The sequence below is a fragment of the Macaca fascicularis genome, chromosome 5 (assembly GCF_037993035.2).
Source record: "Macaca fascicularis isolate 582-1 chromosome 5, T2T-MFA8v1.1".
NCBI lineage: Eukaryota > Metazoa > Chordata > Mammalia > Primates > Cercopithecidae > Macaca > Macaca fascicularis.
The window spans coordinates 33,087,254-33,099,572 of NC_088379.1; the positions used below are offsets into that span (position 1 = coordinate 33,087,254).

At 33.7% G+C, this 12,319-nt stretch overlaps 1 pseudogene; it reads right to left on the reverse strand.

Annotated features, from left to right (window-relative positions):
• The window catches only part of LOC141410254 (uncharacterized), a 102,694-nt pseudogene extending 90,577 nt beyond the window's left edge, over positions 1-12,117 (reverse strand).
• Between the last annotated feature and the right edge of the window lie 202 nt (positions 12,118-12,319).

The window sequence follows — 12,319 nt, forward strand, 5'->3', positions numbered from 1 at the left end:
AACATAACTTTGTGCTGGACCAAAGACTCAGAAATACGATTGTAATATTATATTGTGTGTTTTCTAATCCCTTTTGCCTCAAGTATTCCTCCCTCGGTGTAAAATATGGGGATAATAAAGGGTAATACTGTAATGTAAGACTTCTTGATCAATTAGTAAAATAATTAGGCATGAATTAAAAAGAAACAATTATGTATGTTTCAATACAAATAGTCCCACAATATTATCAAACATCAAATGTCTATTTTATTCACAAGTAAGCAAAATTCCTAATTTCTTCTTGTTTAACTTAACCTGCAGCTTATTTTACTAAAGGCATATGTGGGTTATTATTCACTGTGATGTTTAATTAATTTTAAACTCCTCTCTACTGATATTTCTTTATGGTGTCACTTGAAGGACACCATGAGATTTTGATGTTAATTAAGTCATGATTCTATTGCAGTCTTAAACTTGGATATTCCCATTCAATTAATCTTGATTTTGTTCCCTAGATGAAACATGTACATTATTAACAAAAAAGTTGCAAGTCTAACAGGATTTTCTTCGGGAATTCCTTATATAGAAATAATGTTTATGATTAATTTCTTGTGCACTACGTTGCATTTATTTCTCTTGAAATGACCATAATATACTTCCATTCAGTGAAATAAACAAACAGCATGCCCAGCTTAAGAAACTAAACTTTTGTTCCTAACAAAGGCTACAGATTTAATTAAATAAATTCAACAGTTTAAAAGGTTGTGTATGTGATTACCAGTATTGGTGAAATGGTGTTGTAGGTTATTATTTACAGTGAAATAGATGATACTTGAAAAACTGAAATATTCTTATTAAAATATGCTGTATTCTCCACATGATGATATAGTACTAACTGACATTTAGAAAAATAACACACACATTGATTAAAACACACGCACACACACTTCTTCCTAGTCCCATTTCTTTTAAGTTCTTTGGTTAGGTGGGAAGCCTTACAGATAACTATTTGTCATCAGTTATTCCCTTCAATCTTAGGAAGATAATCATATGGATTACTGACATGACCCTCAGGAGTCCAAAATGTGTTTCAGTGGGCTAAGATCAATGAGTATGCAGAGCTGTATTCTTTCCGGAGGATCTAGAGGAGAAGGTGTTTCCCTGCCTCTTCCACGTTCTGGAGATCACCTTTGTTATTTGGCTTGTGACTGCCTTCCAGTTAGCAATGGTATCATTCCCGCTTCTGCTTCCATCATGACATCTCCTTCTTTGACACTTCTGCCTCCTTCTTTCACTTAGAAGGATTTTTATTATTTATTACATTGAGCTCATCTGGATAATCTAGGATAATTTTCTTATCTCAAAATCTTAATCACATCTGCAAAGTCCCTTTCACCATATATAGTAACATATTCACATATTGCAGGGATTAGGACATGGGCATATTTGGGGGACTAGTTTACTGCCTACCACATGCATCAGTTTCTAAAAAAATATCTGAACATGTTTCTAGCTTCACTTTTTCTTATAAGGCATTATTTTTCTTTCTCCACCAAACGAGTGCCTATATGAAATATTCTCTATTTGAAAGATGATGTTTGTTAGAGCAGGTCTACACATCCTGCCTTCTCTCTACTGTTTTTATCTAATTGAAACATATCTTGGTAATCTTACTACTTTTATCATCTGTATGAAATTTAGGTTGGATTTATATACCATAACCCTGGAAAAATCATGTTTGTGTATTGATTGAAATTACATTGAGTTCAGAAATTAATTGGGAAAAATTTTCATCTTTATTGTGTAAATCCTTCCAACTCATGTAAATTATTTGTATTTCTATATATTTTCATCTTTTATCTCTTTTAATAAAATTGTGTAATTTTTCATAGTGAGATTTTCCATCGCTTAAGTTTTCTATGTTTTTTTTTTTTTTTTTTGCTATTATAATGGTTTTATGATGGTTTTTAATTGTTTGGAGTTGGTATACAAATTTACTTTATATGTTTATAAACTCTTGCATAATTATTGTTTCAATGTGTATTTATTGAGTATATTAGACACAAATATTTTAGGATTTGTTCTTGGTGCTCCAAAACACAAAGAATAAAATAGAAAAAATTTGAACTTCATTAAGTTTAGTTAGCTTCTAGCAGAAAGACAATAAGGAAATAAATATGCATAAGATATGATTTATTAGATAGTATGTAAAGCAGGAAAAAAAGCTCTAAGAGTAAAGAGGGAGTTGGGCATTGGGTTAGAGTTTTGGATTTTGGATTGGGTAGGAATAAGACCTCACTGAGAAGGAGACAGTCGAGTAAACATTTAAAGTAACTGAGAGAAATCCTATGGGAAATTGTACCAAGCAGAAAGGACAACAAATGCAAAGGTCCTGACCTGGGAGAATGCCTCACATACTCACGGAATAGCAAGGAGGTCAGTGTGGCTTGTGGTATGCAAACGAAGGGAAGAGAAACAGAAAATGAAACGAGGGAGGCAAGAGGTCGGGAGCATAGCATGACAGACATTTTAAGCCATTGCTAAAATCTCAGTTATTGCTATTTGTGAGCAAGAAAACTAGCAGAAAGTTCTGAGAAAAGGGGTTACGTGACTGAAGGTTTAGCATGTTTTCTTTGCCTCGTAAGAGGGGAACACTTCACAGTTGGCACTGTGGAAGCAGTAACAATGATTTAGGAGCTCTCAATACTTTGGGCGAGAGATGAGAGTTGCTTGGAATGGACTGTAGTAGTGAAGACTATAAGAAGTGGTCAGGTACAGGACATATTTGGTAATCATTTTCAGATTGTTTCATTACCTTACGCATTTGAGAACTGAAGGACTAATTTTCCTACTTGTCTCTCTTACTGATTCTGATCACAATGGCTTGTAAGTTTTCCTTTTTCTTTTCTTTTCTTTTTTTTTTCTTTTTTGTTTTTTTTTTTTTTTTTTTTTTGAGATGGAGTTGTTCATTCTTGTTGTCCAGGCTGGAGTGCAATGGCGCAATCTCAGCTCACCGCAACCTACACCTCCTGAGTTCAAGTGATTCTCCTGCCTCAGCCTCCTGTGTAGCTGGGATTACAAGCATGTGCCACCATGCCCGGCTAATGTTGTATTTTTAGTAGAGCTGGGGTTTCTCCATGTTGGTCAGACTGGTCTCGAACTCCTGACTTCAGGTGATCTGCCCGCCTCAGCCTCCCAAAATGCTGGGATTATAGGCATGAGCCACCACGCCCGGTCGTACATTTTTAATGTATACTCATTTTTTGCAGATGTTTGTTTTGTATGATGGGATAAACGTTTTTCAGGTTGTGGCTACATCCTTTGACAGTAGTTATTGTTGTTTTGTTTTGATTTTAGCAAAGTGCCTTACGAATTTTATGTTAAATTTTGTCCCCGTGTTCTCCTCCATGAAGAAGCTTTGTAATTTAGATTTAAGCTCTATAGTTGATGTACACTTGGTTTTTAATGATTTCTTTGTATTCCACAGTAGACTTTTATTTGTCTATCCAGGATTTGAGTAGAGATAAACCTTGTGCTACCTCCCTGAACAAACAAGTAATGGTTTATTCTCCTTTTCTTGAAGACACAAGTTTTTGAAAACCCCACCACTAGGACAAGATCTTTACTTCCACTCTACACATTACAGTTACAAATCACAGTTTGTTTTTTAGAGCTTAGATTTAGTTTAGGTTACCCTCTCCTCTACCCCTTCCCATACTGACCAGTGGCCTCATCTTGTCAACTCATAAGCCCACAAATCTGTTGTTGGTTTGTCTCTATTTACAATACCTGATTTTTATTTATTTATTTATTTATTTTTTCTCTTTTGGTAGGATCACTTATACATTTTTGAAATGCAATATTTTATTTCTAGATTGTCTAATGTTTACAGGGAAAGGTTATAAAGGGCACTCAGATCAGAGACTAGTTTTATTTCGCATACATGTATCTTTTGACTGCAGTATAACCATAGATAAGTGAACACTGTTGTTCGTGTTCTTATGCCTCTATTATTAAACACAAATACACACACAGAGAGATGCACACACACACACACACACACACACTTACTTACTTACACAAAAAATTAATCCAGAAATACAGAATAACTGCAAGAAGATTTCTGCATGGTATTCATTAACATTCCTGACCTTAAAAAGTACTCAAAGCCCAGTGACACTAACCAAATATCCTTGTAAGCAAATTTCATTGTAAGAAGGAAAACTGTTAAACACATATACTTTAAATATATTCCTTATAGATACTTTACACACATTGTGATGTAAACAATATGAATAAACAGGTATCTGTGTATATAGTCATGTTACCTGGTACATTTATTTTAAAAGAAGACTCTTTATGTGGAAGCAAATTGTAGGCCACAGAAGTTTAGAGAGAGATATTCTTTCATATTTTTAAGATGATTCAGCTGATGCTGTCTTTATTGCCTTTGCCTGAAGCAAGTCACAATGTAAAAGCTGAATATATTGTCAAAGACAAAACGCTACAGCAGAATCAGATTTTAGAGATAGGTGGATTAAAAAAAGTGAAGTAATGCCGTTTTCTCAAAATAAACAAGTAAATAATAATCTAAACTGAAAATTCCCAAACAGAATGATAACACCATGAAGCCCTGAATACTTGTTGTGTCTACACCTTTTCAATAAGAATGTCTTTGTTAGATTAGACATTAAACAAATATTTGATAATAAATGAATTATTGTGTTATTTAAAAAGAATAGAAGGTGGGGTAATCATGTCTTGAAAGTTAAAAACTAACTACACTTTAAGTTATCTTCAATATTCAAAAATTTATAACCATGAAAAAGTAAAAGGCAGAAAAGAAATAGTAAAATGCTGCAATTTCCAGCTCCGTTGTACCTTACAAGTACATGTTTGATTTAAATAATAACAATTTAGCATTTGCACTTTGAAGGATGACTATAACAAATCACTTCTATTGCTAAATTATAGAAAAAGTCATTAAAATACTTTTAATTAAAGCTTTTAAGTTAAAATGTTGCTGGACTAGAAATCCCAGAAAAAAAAATTAAGTTTTCTCCCACTTTTTAGCCTCTCAGCTTTCTTATGAAAAGAAAATCTTTGTGATATAATAGCATATAAATTAAGATAGTCAAATTATTGAATTGGTGAGGAATTTTTTCTTCTACTAATAGTATGGAAATTAAATGAGAACTACACCTTGCATATTTCAGAGCAGAAACCCCTCTTAAACATAGAAATACCTTTGTTTTAATAGGAGGTAGGGAAAGTTGTTGATCTGGTGGTATTTTTCTGACTGTTCAACAGCAGGCTTTGCAGAAATGCAAGCTCTCATTTGTAGTATTTGCCTCTCTCATATTGTAAATATTTCCACAATGTTCCTGTTTAAGCCACCAGTGTATCATTCATGAACAGGAAGTTGGAAAGACATGTGCTCAACAGGCTCGTTGAAAGCCTGTATGAGCCGTCACCATTACACCAACAGTGCCTATAGACAAGTAGACAGGAACACAGGCAAGGAGCATGGGAAGTGCAGTATGTGGAGGAAAATGTGACTTTTCACATATGACATCTGAGATAAATATCATTTCCAGGCAACAGAAGAAGAAAGTTCTGATTTGTTCTATCAAAATTGCAAGTCTTCATTAATAGAATACTTGCCAAACACTGGCAACTGGGAGTGGAGTTCTACAAATTGCTCTGCTCTCTAGCAGAAAATTTTAGAATTCTCAGGAGCATCGTAAACAAAGATAACTAATTTTCATCTTGATTCTTAAAAGGCATTAAATTTATACAAAACTCTTTAGAAAAGTATAAACAAATATGTATATTTTTATATTTACTGTAAATATGTATCTACATATTGTATTTACTAAACATAGATACATAAAATATGCTAAACATAAGAATATGGCAAAGACAGTGTAACTCTGATTATGATTGCCAATAAAAAAAGAAAAAAAGTAATATATCTACTCGATCACTTAAAGACAAAATCAAGAGACCACTGGAAAAGAACAAAATAAGACTCAATGACAAAAGTTTCATTTCTATTGAAACGAGTGTTGATGTAAGGAAGTTCTGCAAGTTAACCACAATGTAATAGCAAAATTAAAATTAAATTATTGAAGTCAACCATAAACACAATTGAAATTCAGGTAATCAAATTATTGGTGTGGAATACTCCCACTTTTTAAATTAAAAAAAAAAAAATTAAATACTCATTTTAAAAGTCCTGTGAGGAGGCTGGGCACAGTGGCTCACACCTGTACTCCCAGCACTTTGGGAGGCCAAGGTGGATGTATCACCTGAGGTCAAGAGTTCAACACCAGCCTGGCCAACATGGTGAAACCCTGTCTCTACTAAAAATACAAAAATTAGCTGGGCCTGGTGGTGGGTGTCTAACATCCTGGCTACTCAGGCAACTGAGGTGGGAGAATTACTTGAACCCGGGAGGCAGAGGTTGCAGTGAGCCGAGATTGCACCACTGCACTCCAGCCTGGGCAACAGAGACAGACATTGTCTCAAAAATAAATAAATAAATAAACAAACAAACTAAATAAAGTCCTACGATAATGGAAAAGAAAAGTAGAAATGAAAATTATAAAAGATGTGATAGTTTTAAACCCTGTATAGCAAAGATCCAACATCTGGATAATACATGTTCCTGGAAAGAAATGTTTAAAGAAAAGAATATATAAAATATTGTAAAAATCAAATGCGTACTGAGAGGTAGCCTCCCTTTCTTCTTTGCATCATGCTAGCCCCTTTTGCGAATCTGGCAAAATTAAGCACTACTCTTGTTTGATGAGGTAGATAGAGTAGGCCCTGACTGAGGTGAAAACTGGCACGGTAGGGGCCAGTTTGGTTCAGACTGAGGAAATGGTAGTCGTGGTTGGGATGTTCGTCACATATACAATGATTGATAAGACAAATACATAATGTTTTGATAAAAATGGGTGCCATATCTTTTAGTAATGAGGAAATTTACAAAAAGAGAAAGAAGATTTGAATGAATCCTGTGGTGTTGAAGTAGAACTTTAGAGATAGTGACAGGAAGGCAAATATATAGATGATAGATAGGTAGATAGAGAGAGAGAGAGACATACATGTACATAAAATATATACACATACAGAGAGAAGAGAAGAAAAAACAAATGTAAATTATAACAGGGAAACTCCTACTATGCATGAGTTCCTTGAATCTTGCTATTTTTCTCTTGATTTATATTATTTCAAAATAAAAAGCTAAAACAATGTATTTGGAAGAGAAATTCCTAAATACAATAAAATATTTGCAATTAGAAGAGATTAGTTGAAATAAGGCATTCTTCTAATTTCTGCCTTAAAACACAACATAGCCATGCTTTTATTTAATATAATAAATATTTACTAGGGAAATTTTTGTAATACATGTAAGTAAAAGTGTACAAATTTAATTCTACTACCCAGAGAAAATTGCTACTGCCATTTTGTTTCTCTTCTTTCTAATGTTTTCCAGTACTGTATAGCATGCAGTTCAAAGGGAAATTTTTGTGGTCTAGAGAACTCAACTGAAATTCAGATTCTACCACTCATTACTGCTATAGACTTGTCTAGCTACTGAGAGTTTCGATATCATTTTCTATATATACAGTATAAATAATGCTATTTATATTAAGTTATAGTAAGAATAAAATACATTATAAAATATGCTCCAGTATCCCACTTATAATCTATTAAAATCTATTTCTTGTCATCTTGCATATATAGTAATCTGATCATGGCTAAAATTTTGAACTTTTGGTAAATTCACCTTATAGGGCTAAATGTTTTACTTCTGGAAGATCAAAATATTTAAAAACATCATTCTTATTATAAACCAAATTCATCTTCTTTTATAATTTTTAACCATCGTTCTTAGTATGTTACTTCGAGGTGACAGAATGGATTCACTGTTCCTGCTTATTGAAAAGCAATTCAAGTATTTGAATGCTGCTACCATGTCATTTAAGTATTGCCTTTTCAAGGTTAATATTCCTAATCTAGTCAGTCATTTCTTCTGTCTTCTCTTTCAGACACTTTCAGTTATTTTTTCTAGACACTGTCTAATTTACCAAAGTGTCTCTTAAAATTTGTATCCCAAAACAACAGATACTGTCTGATCAGAAAGTTTAGTAAGACTGTTGCTTCACTTGATAACTAAATTATCTTAATTTAACTTTATAAAATGTTCAAATGTTTACTATTTCTGTGTCACTGATTCACAAATAATATTAGGTGAGGAAGTTTACAAATGGTTGCATCCAGGAAATCAAGTTATTAAGTGATTATGCGGAAGCATGGACTTTTGAATGGGAACATGTGGCTGGGCAGGTGAATAAGGGTTATGAAATTGTCAAGGAAATGAACACAAGATGCCAATAATTGCTTACCAGTCTCCTGGACCTTATGAATCCTAATAGAAGTTTTAAAGAACATTGAGAATGATTGTACTTTGTCAGAACAATCAAAGCAATATTCCAGTTTTCAAAGTGCAAAGGAAAGATGCATCTCATATGTACAGCTTCATTCACCTTGGTTCTTGGGGTCATCTGTGTAATCAGTTCCTCTGGACTTCAAATATTCTTTCCCTGCTCGGCAAACATCTCTTTCCCACTTGTCAACCTCAATTGGCACTGTGAAAACACATCCAACTTCATTCGATTCAGGAACCTTGTCAATGCCTCTCTTTATATCTGGTGCCCCTAATTGGACAAAAGATTTTGGATAATATTACTAGGAGAAGGTAGAGTGGATTAGAACGACTACTTTTCATATTTAGGAAAATCTGCTGCTTTTAACCTAGTCTTAGATTTTATTCTCTTTTTATAGTATATGATTACCTTGAAATGTTCCATGTATTTTTCAGCAAGACCCTGTTTATTACCATCCCTCAGCTGGGTTCTCATTGCTTCTCTATAATAAGTTTTTTATCTTCTTCTCCTTTTTTTTTTTTTTTTCTACCAAGTATATCACTCCATTTGAAAAGGTGAAGCAAGAAGTATTATGGTGACAGAACAACAAAATAAGGACAAGAAATAAACCCATCATTAGTGTGTTAGTTCATTTTTGTAAACAGGTACTCATTAAGCAACTATTATGTGAATGGAGCTGTGTTAAGCACTGCAGATACAATAATGCACTACACTGTTGTGATGCCAGCCATTTTAGGGCTTATAACCAAGTGAATATGAACAGTGATTCTATGAGACAGTAGCAATGGTTTCACGAAGTACTGGAACTCAAATGCTATTAGTAAACGGATATTGGATAATCTGATATTTTATTATTATGTACATAATACATTTAGACTATGTGAAAATAGAATCAGTAACACTCATCAATGGTATGTAGGGGTATTTTATGAAGAAAATAAGCCAAATCTATTTTGTGAAAGCTGATTTATTGACAGTAAAGCCCACTTCAAACTAGAAAAGAGAAAGGAGAAAAACAATACTGTACCACATATGAATTGATCTAGGCCATTTGGTGCTGTTACATTTTTTGTGTGATAAAATATACATAACATAAAATTAACCATTTAACCACTTTTTAATGTACACTTTAGTGTCATTAAGTGCATTCACTACATTGTGCAATCATCACTACTACTATGCATCTCCACATCTTTTTCATATTCCTAAACTGTAACTCTGTACCCATTAGACAACTTCCCATTCCTTTTCGCTTCCAGCCCCTTGTAACCTCTATTCTGCTTCCTGTATCTATGTATTTGAGTATTTTATGCACTTCAGATACGTGAAACAGTAGTTGCCTTTCGACTCCGGTTCTGGTTTATTTCACTTAGCATAATGTATTCAGGATTCATTCACGTTGTAGCCTTTATCAGAATTTCATTTCTTTTTAAGGCTGAGTTGTAATCTCTTGCATGTATATACCACATTTTGTTTATCCATTTATCTGTTTTTGGACATTTGGATAGCTTCCACCTTTGGCTGTTTTGAATAATGCTGCTATGAACATTGGTGTAAAAATTTCCATTTGAGTCCATGCTTTTAATTCTTTTCAATATATGTTTGGAAGTGGAATTGTGGGATCTTATATGTGCTATTAATTTTTAAGTGACTTTGTATCAAAAATAATGAATATAAATTCAATTAGTAAGCACTTTTATAACAAATTGTGTTTTTAGTTTTTAAATACTTCTGCATAAAGTAATCTTCTAAGGAAAATTACATGAAGCAGTTATAAATCTGTGAGAACAATGAAGATGGGAGGAATTATATATTCATATAGTTGTAAGTGAACAAAGTTTAAATTTGGGTTCCATAGAAATAGAGTAGACTTGCCCTACATGCTTGCAAAATTGAACTGGTCTTAGTTATGCAAACATAGACTATTTTTTAAAATTTTAATAGCAATGTGCTACCACAGCATATTGTTACCCCACTTGAAGTCACCATATATAAGAAACAAAGCAAAATAAAAGCTCCGAAGATGCATCTAATTATTTCCTTGTAAAGCTTGATACTGTAAGATTTCCCTGGAATGGTGATTTTCACATGTATTAAACTATCACAAGTTGGTGGGTTGATCTGGTATTTACTGAGCTAAATGCTCCCAAGAAGCAAATCACAGCAATATTTAAAAGCTTAAGGGCCAGGTGCGGTGGCTCTCACCTGTAATCTCAGCACTTTGGGATGCGGAGGAGGGTGGATTACAAGGTCAGAAGTTCAAGACCAGCCTGGCCAATATGATGAAATCCCATCTCCACTAAAAATACAAAAATTATCTGGGCATGGTTGCAGGTGCCTGTAGTCTCAGCTACTCGGGAGACTGAGGCAAGAGAATTGCTTGAACCCGGGAGGGGGAGGTTGCAGTGAGCTGATATTGCACCACTGCATTTCAGCCGAGGTGACAGAACAAGACTCCATCTCACAAAAAAAAAAAAAAAAAAAAAAAAAAAAAGCCTTAGTAACTATTTTACACCCTCTAAGGCATTTTACAAATTAGCAGTAAATCAATAAAATTTGAAAGTGGGCAGCATGTTTACATTTGAACCCATGTTTTACTTTAGGATTCTATTTAATATATAAAGTTTGAGTCTGTGTATTATACAATTGTACAATTTTAGGTAATGAGAGATGAGTTTGGAGAAGTAATGCTGGTAGATGCAGTCTTTCTCTACTTTCTGCTATGCAACTTGATTCTTGCCCAGTGCTTCAAATACTATCAAAATACTGAACCCTCAGTCAGTATTTCCAATACTAAATCCTTAGTTGATATAGGTTCATGTATCAAATTGCTTTCTGAACAGCTCCACTTAAATGTCTAATGGGTGTTTTACATTTAACGTTCTCAGTACACTCCTTCCCTCTCCCAAACGTTGCCCCAGTATCAGTCGGTTTTAGAAAATGGCCAAACCATGAACTCCAGTGACACAAACAGTGGAATAAATCCTGAGTGGTATGATTCCCTGACAGAAAGTGCTTCATTAGCAAGTCTGTACCTAAATCTCATTACAAACCCATACACTTTTGGCTATTCATAGCTTTTCTAGTCTAGTCTATGTCATACTAGTCATATTTTGTCACTTGGACTTAGGAAAGTAGTCTCCTAATTAGTTTCCTTTTTTTCTCCGATTCTCCTCTTCTTTGTCTCATCTATAATCCATTCACCACTCTCCTTAACTGCTGCTATATTTTTTTCTCACTTATTTGAAAATCCAAAATCTTTATTACGGTTCTTTGTATGAATGATTCCTGCCCTCTTTTCCAACGTGCATCTTAACATGCATGCAGACTTCAGAGTAATTAGCATTTAAAAAATTTTAATGTGTTAGTGTTTTGTTTTTCTATCAGTTTTCTTCATCATCTTCTTTAATGTTTAGGTGATTAATCTGAGTGACAGCACGCCTATGGAATAAATCATAACATTAAAACGTGGTCAATTTCCGATCAATTTATTTTATGTATGATGGGTTTCAGTGGGTAAATGATTCAATTTTGGCCAGAAGTGTGCTGAGTGACTTCTGGGTAAGATTTTATTTTCCTGAAAAAACAAATAAGAGAGAAATGAGGAAAAGAACTATCTTTTCTTCCTACCTTGAGTGCCATTATAACAATAAATGGTGCTTTGAAATGTATCCGTCATCCTGTCAGAAAGACTGGCAGTGTAAAGACAAAAAATAAAAACAAATGAAAAAACAAGCAAAAATATGCTGAAGTTGGCAGAACATCTGGGTCCTTGGTGATATTGGTATACAGAGTGAGCCGATTTAGAATTTCTTATAATGTGAAATTAAAAATGTATTATTGTTTAAGATATTGTATCAATTATCTATAGCTGATTAACA